Source organism: Macrotis lagotis, chromosome 3, assembly GCF_037893015.1.
Source record: "Macrotis lagotis isolate mMagLag1 chromosome 3, bilby.v1.9.chrom.fasta, whole genome shotgun sequence".
Classification (NCBI taxonomy): Eukaryota; Metazoa; Chordata; class Mammalia; order Peramelemorphia; family Peramelidae; genus Macrotis; species Macrotis lagotis.
In genome coordinates, this window is record NC_133660.1 from 49505781 (window position 1) to 49519867 (window position 14087).

Consider the following 14087-nt stretch of genomic DNA (forward strand, 5'->3'; position numbering starts at 1 on the left):
CTTCAGACTGTTTAGAACTTTCAAAATAAAAGATTACACAATAATTGTGTATCAGTGAGATAACATTTCATATCAATTGACTGTTTTTATCCCCTAAGGACAATTTTTTCCCTTATTAACATAAACTCAATATTATATCTAATTAGTTTCAAAAATTTAAATTCAGCATTTATGAGGGATAAAGCTATCATAAACTAAAACATACCAGCAATTGTATGTGTATATCAGTTTGGCACCTTGAAACTCCACTGGATATCCCTAAATACCCTTCAAAGATGGAAATTCAAGACAAGGTTAAATAACAAACATTACAAATTACAATATCCCACCCTCTCCAAATAAATATTTTAAAAAATAAACAATTCTATTCATTGCCACAGAGAATTTAAATGTTAATGAGGAAGAAAATCTAAAATTTGTGATTATTCAGATTATTTATTATTTTCAAATTATTCAGATAATTCAGATTATTTATAGCCTGAAGATCATCATTTCTTCCTTTATATTTAATCAAGTTATACTCCTAACTATTCTAAGATTATAGGTACACATAGCTGAGAAGAAAAGTTCGCCTGTTACAATAGTGTTTTTTTTCCCCTAAAACTCTAAAGGAAGTTTTTTTACAAAGGGAGAGAGAGATGAGATTTGTGTTTCATGGACTACTAAACTGCTTCTTCATTGACCTTCCTACCTTCAGTCTCTGCTCCCTCCAATCCACAATTCATAAAAACTGTTAAGATAATTATAGGGTCATGTTACTCACAACTTTTAAGTTGGTGACAACGTTGTTTGAGGGCAATAACTGAGCACTAGTTGTGGTGTTTCATCTACTAAAGCATATCATAACTTGAGATCTTCGAGATTTTACTCAGTATACTGTGAAGTTAGTGACTTGCTTCAGGATCCCATATCTGAAGGATGTCTATGTCTGAAACTAGATTAGAAACCAGAATCTAATCTAGTTTCAGACATAGACATCGCGACCAGTTCTATCCACTACTCCATGCTGCTTTTTTCCCCCTCTAAAAGTCACTATAATTACTACATATCACTTTTCTACTAACTGCTCTTAATACTCTGGCATTTTCCCCTTTGGTAACATATCAATAAGTATATAACTGTGGACATTAGTCAAGGAATGAAGTTAAATAGCATGGCTACTAGTCATTACTCCTTCCAAATATCCCTTGGCTACACTCCACTTGAAGACCCTGTGTGGGACTATGGTGCAAACAAAGCCCAGGAGGGCAGTTCGCTACTTGCACGGTTCTATTTTCCACACTATCACCTGATTAGGTTATATAAAAATATCAAACATACCTTTGACTACTTCTATAACAAATATCCTGTTCTCTTTCTAAGAATTACAAGGAGAGTACTGTGTGGCCTTCTCTCTGGTCAAGCAAGTTTTTACCTACTGGCCCAAAGCTAAAGTTGTTATTAAAATCAAGAATATATATATATATGTGTGTGTGTGTGTGTGTGTGTGTGTGTGTGTGTATATATGTATATATATATGTGTGTGTGTGTGTGTGTGTGTGTGTGTGTGTATGTGTGTGTGTATTATAATACATATAACAAACATACACAAATACAAACCTCAATTCTTGGAATTAGAAAAGAATATTTTTTACAAAATTTGTATACATACATATATAAGTGTATTCAATTTAAAACTTTCCTAACTTCACTGACTCCTACTATCTACATCTGGTGCTGGCTCTATTCTCTTTCTTTAATCATAAAATTCAAAGTACATCAGGAGATAATCAATGCCAGGAATTTGACTAAATTTTTAAGGTCTAAATGATAATTGCATTTCACTTCAGGTTATCACCCTCCACCAAAAACACACCATAAAAAGCCCTTTACTTTCTGGTCATTTCAAAACCAGGAGACTTACCCTCTGAGCAGATGTTCACTGATTCAGCTTTGAACTCAAGATCATTATAACATCTTGCTCAAAATCAGGCCTCCCTAAATCACACCTCCTCCTCCTCAAGAAATGCCACAGGTTTCTTCCATGTACTGCATTCACCCATTACAATGTAAAGCTCCCTGACAACCAGGGCTGTCTTACTTACTTGTATCTATATCCCAAATTTAGAACAGTACAGACAACATAGTAAGCATTTAATACTTGATTCATTCAGATATGACACTGTACCTTTTATAGGAATTTAAATAATTGGAGACTGGAAGACCTAAGTTCAAATTAGTCTCAGTCCCTAGTGTAAGATTCTGAAAAAGTCACTTGTTTGCCTCAGTTTCCCCATCTGGCTAGTGGGAATATAGCACCAACCTCTCCAATTTTTGAGAGAATCAAATGAGATAATAATTGTAATGAACTTAGCACAGTGCTTGGAATATAGTAAGTACTAGGTTAGCTATGTCAGCATACTGTTTAAATATACATTTTTGTGGAAGGCTTCTAACGAATGGTTTATTTCCAATGAAAACGCATTAAATTCACTAAAAACCACAACAGTGGGCAAGTAGGACAAAGGTACAAATAAGAAGAGAAAAAGGGGTAGGAATGAAAGGAGGGAAAACTTCATTATCTTTTTCCTTTTCTTTTGCATGCTTTCATTCCCCCTGTACCTTCCTGACTCCCCTTCTCATCGCAGTGATGATGAAAGGGAGGGGTCCAAACAGTTATAACACTAACCTCAATAAGGAGAGTTATATAAATCATCACTGCTATCATCAGTCCTATATTGCCTTCTCTGGTACAGGAAAAAATTATCAGTTGGCAATGGTACATCTAGAGTCTGACATCACTGGGTTTTGCAAAGGTCTGTGCAGACACTGGAGAAACCTTATTTCACCTATTTCACTACCACAAAAAAACAAATCTTAGCTCTTATAAATCAATTGTAGTTTAACAAGATTATGAGTTTAACAAACTGTACCATTTCATTATATAAAATAACAAAATAATTATATAGACCATATAATTTAAATATATAATAAGAACAATAAATAATTACAATAGCTGGCATTCATGTAATGCTTTAATGTTTGCAAAATTCTTTCCAAATATCTAATCTTATCCCCACAATAACCCTAGGGAATAGGTACCATTATTTTCCCTATTTTACAGATGAAGAAGCTAAGGCAAATATAAGTTAAATGACTTGCCCAGGGTCATTTTAGCTAGGCTGAATTTGAACTTAGGTCTTCCTAAATCCAGATCTGGTGCTTTATTCATAGTACACTAGTTGATTATATTCATCTTTTTAAACTATTTATTATACTTTCAGAAATTTAGAGAGAGTCAAAGTAGATCATTATAAATTGGTTAATTTTCAATTAAAAAAATAAAAAATCCCCTTTAGATTCAAGGGAAACTAATGGCTCAGTGGATACAGAACCAAGTCTGAAGTCAGGAAGATCTGAGTTCAAATCTAGCCTCAGACATTTATTAGCTCTGTGACCCTAGGTAAATCATTCAACTTTGTTTATCTGTTTCTTCATCTGTAAAATGAACTTGAAAAGTAAAAGGTAAACCTTCCCCAGTATCTTTACCAAGAAAATCCCAAATGGGGTCATTAAGAAACAGAAGTAAATGAAACAACTAAACAACATCAAAGGACTCAAAGCAAGGGAATTAGTTGTACAAACTTTTTGAAAAAAATCACTCATTCTGAATTCCAATTTATTTTTAAACATAGAGGAATACTTATTGGTAGTATTCACTAATTGGTTTTCATTTTGATTCTACAAAAATATGTTGATTAATGAGAAGTATTAAGGTCTCAAAATGTGGTGCTATGAACTTCTCACCAAACAGGGCTACAGCAAAGCCAACCTGGTGAAAGGGAAAGCACAAATACAATTTGGAGCCAACAAATCTCAATACAGTCTGACAAGAACACCATAGCCCTACAAGTCCCTGGTGCAGATCCATGAAGAGAATGGCTGGTATACCTCTCCATACCCCCAAAGAAACCAGCCATCCCCGGAGTCTGCCCCTCCTCCCCTCCCAGTTACCACCGGAACAATTACCTTGGAATGTTGTATTTGGATGACCCGCTGCCTCTGCAGTTCCTTTACTCACTCACTCTTTTCCTGGACGTGATAGCTTTGCCTATTGCAGGACAATGATGGCTATTCTAAACAGTGAGGAAAACAAAACAAAACACAGAACTGTCTCAGATATACAAGACTAACTTACAGACCAACCAACCACCATGCTGGAACCCTCAATGGTAGGCATTCTTTTATAAGAAACTTTTGACCTTCCTTATATTGCTAGAAATTCAACTGTGCTCCAGACTAGAGCAGCCTCCTTTACCTATGCTATGAATTTTAAATTTATTTTCTTTTAATTCATGTACACTGCTTTTTTTTTTTGGTTATAATGATTGATGGATATGTATGGAGAAAATATATCTTTGGGAAAACAATTACAGCTTGCTATTTTGAAAAAATGTGATGCTAAAAGTTTAATAATTATAACTTTTATTAATATTTAAAACAATACAAAATTGATAATAGTTGAATACCATTCTGAAAACAGAATTAACGTTAACTTTTCAAAATCTATTTTTTTCTTATTGTATGACTTCAATGGATCTGATCTCATCAAGTGTGATAAATCTATCCCTCTCCATGCTGTCTTAACTTTTTTCCATATATTTATCTAAGTCCTGAGTGAGAGTGGTGGAGTTTCAAAAGGGGAGGGTCTACTCTTCCATAGGGGATATATTTGTTATCATATTTAATGTATGATAAAAGGAAAACAAGTTATCTTGTTAGAAGGAAAAATAGAGAAAGAAGTAAAGAAAGAAAATGATGGGAATTTAAGAGCTATTTCTTCATTCACATTGTAGAAGAAAATTTAATCAAAGGCAAATGAAACATTTTACACAAATTAATTTTGGTGAGATTGGTATTCGTCACAATAATCCATTCTTTTTTACTTTGCTAATTATTAGATAACTTGATGCAAAGCAAGGTTCACAGTTATTAACTCACTGAACCACACAACAACTCTGGGAGGTAGAAACCATTATTATTCCCAAATTATAGATGAAGAAATAGGCAAAGGTTAAGTGAATTGACAATTCAAAATTAAATTCAGGTCTTACTGATGCCAGACCTGCTACAAAGCTAAAAATAAATCCATTATTCTATTATCTCCACTGAAAAAATAACTGAGGACTGTTCTTAGTTTTCATGCTTTTGTTTCCAATTCTTCCTAATGACTAAACTTTAATTATTTTATGCATCATTCTAAAGTTTTATATCATTTAACAAGTATTATTGACTTATTTTTTTATAAGCTAAGCATTATAAACATAATTTATAATAACTAACAATTCAATCCTCCCTGCTTGCAAAGAATTACGTTATTTTGAGGAAAACAAGAAGACAAATACACAGCTACATAAATACAAAACATATGTCAAGTAGCATCGAATGGGTATACAATAGTAGCAGAGAGAATTTAATTACACCTGGTTTCATGTCAAAGTTGGCTCTTGAGTACAACCTGGAAAGGATGCTATGCATTCTCTAAGAACATGATGTCACACAGAGGGGAGGCTGAGTACCAGTCTTCTCAGAGAAAAGCAAGTCTATCCTTTTCTATCCTTTGGATCAGAGAGTAAAGGAAGGAGGATTCATGTCGAGTTAATTTTCAGGTATTATGGAAAATCATATTAACAAGTCATCCAGGGTAGAAAGAGGAATGAGGAAAAGAAGAAGTAGAAAATGGTACAAACAACATTTTTAAATTAGTGTTTTGGTGATAAAAGTTCCCTGATACCTACTTCTTCAAAAGCTAAATAGGCCTATATATGCAAAGGCACAGACTTTTTAAAAGAGCATGTTGATGATGAGTTTGGGTTTTTTTTTTGGCAAGGCATGGAGTTAAGGGGCTTGCCCAAGTCCACACAGCTAGGTAATTATTAAGTATCTGAGGCCAGGTTTGAACTCAGGTACTCCTGACTCCAGGGCCGGTGCTCTGACAATGAATTTTTTTAAAAGACTTAAAAATTTAATTATCCAATTTTAGTATAATGAATTCATTATATAAATAATATAGTGCTTACTTAAAATGTTTCCTTCACTTGGATAGAAAGAAATAATTTCCCTGCTGTCATTACTGTCTAATCTCTGTTCTTCTGAGGACCCTGATCCTCCCTGCAACCCCTTAAAATGGATGCTCACAAAGGACCCATCCTTGAACCCTTTCTACCTACAGTCAGTCTCTGAAACTCATGTGGGGGGAGGGGAGGAGCTAAACACTTCTGCTATACATATATTCGTATGTATGTATAGCAGTAGTGTTTATATATATATATATATATATATATATATATATATATATATATATATATATATATATACACACACAACTCTAAATGTCTACCTCCACTAATCTTTCTTCTGAGCTCTATAGCTCTTATTGTAAGATATTTCTATATGGTTCTCACAAACATGTCAAATTTAACCTGTCCAAAAGTAAGATCTCTCCCAGTTTCCCAAGCTGGCAATTCTAAAGTTACCTTTGATTTTTCTTTCTCCCAAACATCTCCTATTTAATTGTTGTATAGGACCTATTGTGTCCACCTCTGAAATGTATCTTGCATCATTCCCCTCCTTTCTATCAAGATTCTGACCACTGTAGACAATTCCTCTATTACTATTCACCAGACTAAAATAGATTCTTTCCTTCCTATACTACTTCCCCAAACTGATCCATCCTTTCCTCGTGTTATCTGAATAGACTTCCATAGGGAAATGATTATTTTCCTTTCGGTGTTAACGAATTTTCACCAGCTTTTAAAACTCAATTTAAATATCTTTTTTTTTAGGTTTTTTTCAAGGCAAATGGGGTTAAGTGGCTTGCCCAAGGCCACAAAGCTAGGTTATTATTAAGTATCTGAAACCGGATTTGAACCCAGGTACTGCTGACTCCAGGGCCAGTGCTTTATCCACTTCACCACCTAGCTGACCCAAATATCTTTTTCTACCCATCCCTCCCCATGTACCCCATTCATTCCATTTTCAGGAATTGCTGAACAAAATAAGGTACAGAAGTGTAATGGAATAGTATTAAGCTTTTAAGACATGAAGGTATGGTTTTAGAATAATGTAGGAGATTTGCATGGATTAATTCACAATGAAATGAGCAGAATTACTAGGAATACTATATATATATGTACACTTTAGAAAAATTATTTTTTTAAAAAAGCAATTTTGAAAGACTTAAGAACATTCAATGATAAATCATGATTACAGAAGACTTACAAAAAATGTTATTCAACTCTTGACAGAGATGTGATGGATTAATTATAAGGAATGTAACAGACATTTTTTTGACAATAGTCAATGTGATAATTTGTTTTGTTTGACAATTCTTAAATACTTCAAGTGTTTGTGTCCTCATTCGCGCTCTCTCCCTCTCTCTCTCTCTCTCCCTCCCTCCCCTCCTCTCCTTCCTCCTACCCCTTCCTTCTTCTCTTTTCCTCTCTCTCCACTCCCTTCCTCCCCTCTCCCCCCATCCTTTAGTGGTATAGGGAGAAGGATAAATGCCTGATAATTTTTTTTAAAATTTTAAAATTAAAGATCAAGTACTTAGAGTAACTATGTCTAAAAAATTGGGATAACTATTTGTAAAAACATACTCATTTAGGTTTCTTGGTGGTTAAAATTAAGTGAATAATAAAATATTTGTCAAATAAATAAAAATTTAAATTAGGAAAAAATGTCACCTCCTCCAAGAGTCATCCCCAATTGTCTAATTTTTTATAATCTTAACATGTCATTTTGCTTGTTATTTTTGAGAAGAGAACAATGTCATACTTAAATGTTCTGTCTTTCCCAATAGTTTAGCACTCTGTATAAAGTAAATGTTTTAAAATTAGTTTCTGCATTGTGGAGAACTCATTAATTAATAAAATAACCACAATAACAACAATAGTATTTATCTATCTTTAAGGTTTGAAAAGTACTGTACATATACTATCACATTTAATTCTCAAAACCACCCGGATAGGTTATTATCCCTATTATACAGATGAAGAAACAGAATCTAATTATGTGACCTGCCCAGGATAACATAACATGTCCAAAGAAGACCCATGACTATTTGATTTTTAAATCCAACATTTTTATCAACAGTACCATCCAACCATCTTGTAATTGGTCAAATAAGTTACCAAAGATGTTAAGTTTCTGACTTTAGTTTCTCTCTGCTCCAGCATATATAAAGTGGTCTTTCTGACAGAACTTGTGAAACTATCTATACGTGTGCTTTTCTAACTACACAAATGACGCAGACTTGGGGTTGAATGCACTCTCCTTCCCATAACTCCAGATAGAGAAAACTGGTTTGCTGTAGAATGACTGGTTTTATATACATCAGGTTTATTATTGACTTCAGTTAACTGAACACTGATAGAGCTGTAAAGGTTGAGTGAACTAATCGGCCTGCTAAACAAAAACTATTTTTAAAGGTCTCGAAATCCTGAAACATGCTTTTGGCAAATGGTCCTGAAATCTGAGTAATGAGGCTTGAGTTGAATTTGTTTCAGATCTATGAATCTGAAACCAATTATCACACTAGAATACTTTAAAGAATAATAAATCAAACCCTTAGGAAAAGAAGATTCATATACTGTAAGTTGGGAAGGTGAGGCCAACTATATCTGTAAATAATTATGTTTGAATGATTTCAAAACAGGTCCATCTTCTGCCAAATTTGAGTCTAGAGAATTAGAGATCATAGGATTTAGAGCAGGAAAAAAGAATATAAAATATCTAAGCAAACTATAACTCAGAGGAGTTTGCAACTTACTTAAGGTTACACAACGAGTGATTTCAGGACTGCAGTTCACAAAAGAAGTAGTAAAATGGCAAAGTCTAGTTGATCTAGTTGCCCTATGTCCCCCCTCCTTTCCACTCTACCACATTATGGTGAAGTTCAAACATTACCTTGGGGGCGGGGGACTGGAAAGGTGAGGCTCTTAGAGGGGAAACTCATGACAGGGGCAGCTAGGTGGCACAGTGGATAGAGCACCGGCCCTGGAGTCAGGAGTACCTGAGTTCAAATCCAGCCTCAGACACTTAATAATTAATTAGCTATGTGGCCTTGGGCAACCCACTTAACCCTATTTGCCTTGCAAAAATTAGACTCAAGAATTTTTCATTTTGTAATACTCTTTCAGCACTTAAAATTATCTTTCTCCACTAATAATACAGCAGATTGCCTCAGACAATAGAGGTTACCTCATTAATATTTGCTGAATTGATTTCAATTAGTACACAGATCTTTAAGTTGGGATATATGAAGGCTAAAGAACCAAAGATTCAATCTACTGCACAATAAATTATTGAACCTTTCTCCAAAATGCTGCATGATTAAATATTTTTCAGTTTCTTGCTAGAAAAGTAGTCAGGTGTTCTGGGGAATGTGGAAAAAAGAATTGGGGTCAGCTCAATAAAAGATCATGGAATATAGTAAGCCCATTCTCAACCTGAGGTGCTATGCTACATAGTTTTAAAAAGGAGATGATTAAGAAAAACAAATATTTACAACAAAATGAAATCAAAATTAGAATGTAAAATTGTCAGGGTCATCTGAGATCTGTGTGCTTTATAATGCTTCTATAAAAGGAGTCAGTCATGGAAAACCAGAAGCCAAGGTATAGGGGCACTTAGTGCTAATGAAACAACTTCCCCTATCTTTAAATTGAAGTTTACAGCAATAAAGACTTTTTTATAATAATATCATTTTCTCAATCCTTGTCTCCCTTAACATTTCTATTAATATTTATTTTGCACCCAGTACATGCCACACTGGTGCAAGCTTACAAGTAACAAAGAATGAAAAAAAATTGACCTGCATTCTAAAGAGTGAGATGAAAATTATATATAGAAATAGAAAATGCATATAGATAGTATATAAGAAGAAAACTCCTTATATTCTAAAGGGCTGGAGATTAAAAAAATCTATATAAAAAAGCATGTAAATATAAAGTTTAAAGTATTTTGGAAGGAGGGCACTTGTTGCAGGAATTACAAACAACATGCAGAAGATACCAATGGGTGTTTGTGTGTGTGTGTGTGTGTGTGTGTGTGTGTGTGTGTGTGTGTGTCGGGGAGGAGTCACCTACGCATTCCTGACTGACCTCCTTCCTATCTGAACACTCTTTCTGTGCCCTTTGCTGACAGCCTCCACCATCATGTCCCTTAACTGTGGATAGTCACCAAAATATTACACACACACACACACACACACACACACACACACACACACACACAGTTATCTGAGTGGTTATGACTGTTAAACACAAGGTTGGTGAAATTAACAAGAGAGAAGATAGCCCAGACCAGAACTTCAGTAAATAATTACAATTAAGGGCAAAAGAGTTTGGGGATTAGTGGGATAGCTAGAGGTCAGTCAAGAGAAATGAGAATCTCAAAAATTCAGTGAAAGAAAGGGTATCCAGGATGAAGTGTCCAATACCATTGAATACAATGACAAATCAAAAAGGATTAAGACTGGGGGGAAAAAATAGATTTGAAATTGGTAATTTGAGAAAGGCGATTTTCTGAGTGATGAGATCAAAAAAACAAGTTACAAATCAAGTCAAATTAGCAAACAGTCCTAGAGGGAACACAGTGAGGCATCAAGCAAACAATTATATACAGACAAGATAGATACAGGTCTGCACTTTTAAAAACACTTACAGAACATGGGATTTTAGCCGAGACCTGGAGGAAGCCAGGAGGGGAAATGCGAGGACTAGAAAGCCACAGGCATGAGGGACAATATGGAAAAATACCTGGAACTGAGAGGCTGTTGTGTGTGGGAATCAGCAAAGATCAAAGAAGGTCAAGAGGAAAAATGGGAGAAACTGGTAAGGAAGCTAAGGGGACAGATAATGAAGATCTTCAAAAGCCATCTATCTAGAGGAGGGTGAGAAGACAATGAGAGGGGAGAAAGTGGAATCATTGAATGCATGCAATTTTTTTCAAAGAGTAGCTGGCAAAGGGAGAAGTATAAGTGATAATTTGAGGGGATGGTAGGATCAGTGAACATTTTTTGTTTGTTTTTTTAGGATGGGGAGATCTGGGAAAAATTGAAAGCAGTAGGGAAAGAATAAATTGAAAAGAGTTTAGTTAAAGACCCAGGGAAGAGGGATTACTGTGAATGTAGGCTAGTGAAGATGAGAGGATAAGATCAAGTACACATGTTACATGAGGGTGGGAGAACCTTAACAAAGAGAAAAACCAACTTTTTGTCAATGACTAGGGGGAAGGAGGAGAAAGAAGGAGATGATGTTAAGGGAAATGTCTGAAATGAAGAAAATGGGAGAAGAGGGAGATCACATCTAATGATCTCAATTTTAACAGAAAAGTAGGAGAAAAGGATCTTAGTCTGAAAGGGGAATAGAAGGAAAAGGATTCAGGAGGAAAGATTAGATTTTGAATAACTTCTGTGGAAAATGATGTTTGAAGCAATAACACTAACCTGTAAGAGTCCAATTAAGGTTGCATAATATAAAGTCAGTATCGTTGACACTTCCTCCAGGTTTTCCTTCAGCTCACATGAGAGTATTAAGGAAATAGAGTAGAAATATCCAGGTAAATCTAGAACTGAGGTTTGACAGGAGTGGTGTTAGGATAAAGCAGCAAGAAATTCAAGAACTGAGGACAGGATGGATTTAAAACAGCTATCTATTGGGTTGAAGTTAGAGGGAAAGGAAAGTCAAATCACAGAAGGACTTGAGGAAATACAGAAAGATGGAAAGAATAGAGGCTTTGAGGAGGACAAAGAACAAATGTAGAAGGGATGAAGTATAAGAGAATATTAAGGATTTCCAGACACAGGGGACACTTTTGATTAATGGCAAGATCTCTATGACTGGGGGCAGCTAGATGGCACAGTGGATAGAGCACTGGCCCTGGAATCAGGAGCACCTGGGTTCAAATGTGGCCTCACACACTTAATAATTACCTAGCTGTGTGGCCTTGGGCAAGCCACTTAACCCCATTGCCTTGCAAAAAAAAAAAAAAAAGATCTCTATGACTAAGCTGAAGAACTAGTTCACCCACTCAAGCTCAGGAGACTGAGGAAATAGAAGATTATGGTGTTTGGGTGACATTTACACAAATATTCAAGTCCCAGAGTAAAACAACAAGGGATGAGGATTAAAGGAAGATGGTCATTTAAGTGCTAAAATCCTTGAGGTCATTCTATTCCATTTTCATCCCTCTTAGTTGATATTCTCTATCCCCCTTTAGCTTCTAAGACACCAAATCTCTAGTTCTCTCTCCTCCTACTTCTCTGATTGATCCTACTCAGTTACTTCTTCCCAGTATCTTGTGCATTGAGGGTAGGAAGGATATTCCTCTAAAACTTGTCTTTCTTCTAAATATCACTCCACCACCAATTATTTTTAAATATCAGAGAATATATCTCTACCTATTTCTATACACAAACATGAGACTTCTATTTCCAAATGCATAATGTGTATATACTAAAATCATCTCAAATCCTACATACAAAACATATTATCTTTTACCATAAAATCATTATTCCTTCTGACCTATCTATTCCTGTAAGATTGCTACCATTCACAGTCACTCGTGTGTTATGTCAAATCTGATATTCTTTAAATTAGAATTAAAGTATTTCTGGCCTATATTTTTGATCAAAGTTGTCCTATAAGCCTCTAATTGAGGTCTGTAAGTTTGGAATGTTGACTTATGCCCCTCTCAAGTTCTCTGTCTCTAGTTATAAAATCTGAAGGGAGGCTCTTCCTTCGTGAAACAGCCTAATGCCTCTCTAATTGCATCTGCAAGTTTTACTGCAGAAGCTGTATAAACAATCAGTTAAAGACCATCCTGAGAAGGCAGGAATCTGTTATCTAAAGGAGAACTTGAATAAATTCTTGTACATATGACATTTTGGAAATGAAGAAACTCTAATGTTTTATATGTCTATATCATATCTAATAATATGTAAAATATCATATCAGAAGAGGAGACAGTAGTCTTGGGCTAATCGGTTCTGACATGGAACTAACTTTGTGAATGGGTTGGAGAATCATAAAGTAATAAAGACACTTTTATGTACAAATGTGTAACCTGGGAGTGGCTAGGTGGCATAGTAGATAAAGCACCAGCCTTGGAGTCAGGAGTGCCTGGGTTCAAATCCAACCTCAGACACTTGATAATTACCTAGCTGTGTGGCCTTGGGCAAGCCACTTAACCCCATTGCCTTGCAAAAACCTAAAAAAAAAAATGTGTAACCTGATTGGATGACCAGCAAAATTTTAAGTTCCTTTGTGAAAATTCTATAAAAATGGATTATTCAGTTATTTGGTTGTTGGTGTTTGCTTAGAATGCCATCCACCCATGGGTTTTGGTAAGATCCGAGAATTAAACTTCATTTATAAAACTTTACTGTTTCATTTTCAGCTAAAGGGAAATAATGGTTAACAGTTAGTTATCCTTTACTCTTTCCTCTCCTTCTGCTAACCAAGTACCAAGTACAATTATGGTTAATTCCACCTCCTCCCCTTCATCCCCAGGTTTCTCATGACAACAATTTCAGTATAGGTTCTGGCGTTACCAAGTAGGATTTCCATCTGTCCGGAAAATTACCACAAAATCCCCCTTCAACTCTGTATCTCTACTCTTTCCTCTAAAATTATCCTTCTAAATAATATCTAAAATCATTCAAATAAGTTTAGCTCATAGAATGACAAAAGATGGGAATGGTCAATGTTGTAGGGACTGTGAGAAGATAGGCATCATTAGTGCATTGTAGATGAAGCAGTACACCAGTAAAAACATTCTGGGAAGCAATTTGGAATTGGAATATAAAATTGGAATATCAATAAAGATCCATATCCTCTGAACCAGAAATTTCCCTACTAGACAACATACTCTCCAGAGGTCATCAATAAGAAAGTTTCCATATACATCAAAATATTTATAGTAGCATCTTTTATGATAGCAAAGATTTAGAAACAAAATAGATGCTCATTGACTAGAGAATATTTAAACAAACTGTAGTACATGAATGTAACAGAATATTACTGCAGTTTAAGAAATGAGTTGTA

General features: G+C 35.0%; 1 protein-coding gene and 1 long non-coding RNA gene across 7 annotated transcripts in view; one reads left to right on the forward strand and one right to left on the reverse strand.

The window, feature by feature from the left end:
• UGT8 (UDP glycosyltransferase 8) overlaps window positions 1-14087 on the reverse strand; it is a 119582-nt gene that overhangs the window by 80728 nt on the left and 24767 nt on the right. The window contains exons 2-3 of one of the 5 annotated variants that reach the window (XM_074228619.1): window positions 4009-4115; window positions 206-267 (exon numbers count right to left, since the gene is read on the reverse strand). The exons of 1 other annotated variant lie outside the window; for it this stretch is intronic. The gene's annotated coding sequence lies outside the window, so the exon portion shown is untranslated. Of the gene's footprint in view, window positions 1-205; window positions 268-4008; window positions 4223-11488; window positions 11566-14087 lie in introns of those variants that run through there. 3 more of the 5 variants (XM_074228621.1, XM_074228618.1, XM_074228620.1) reach the window with 3 other exon arrangements.
• The window catches only part of LOC141517542 (uncharacterized), a 74467-nt gene continuing 64441 nt past the window's right edge, over window positions 4062-14087 (forward strand). For both annotated transcript variants that reach the window (XR_012476900.1, XR_012476901.1), the window contains exon 1: window positions 4062-4211. This is a non-coding gene — a long non-coding RNA (uncharacterized LOC141517542). The remainder of the gene's footprint in view (window positions 4212-14087) is intronic.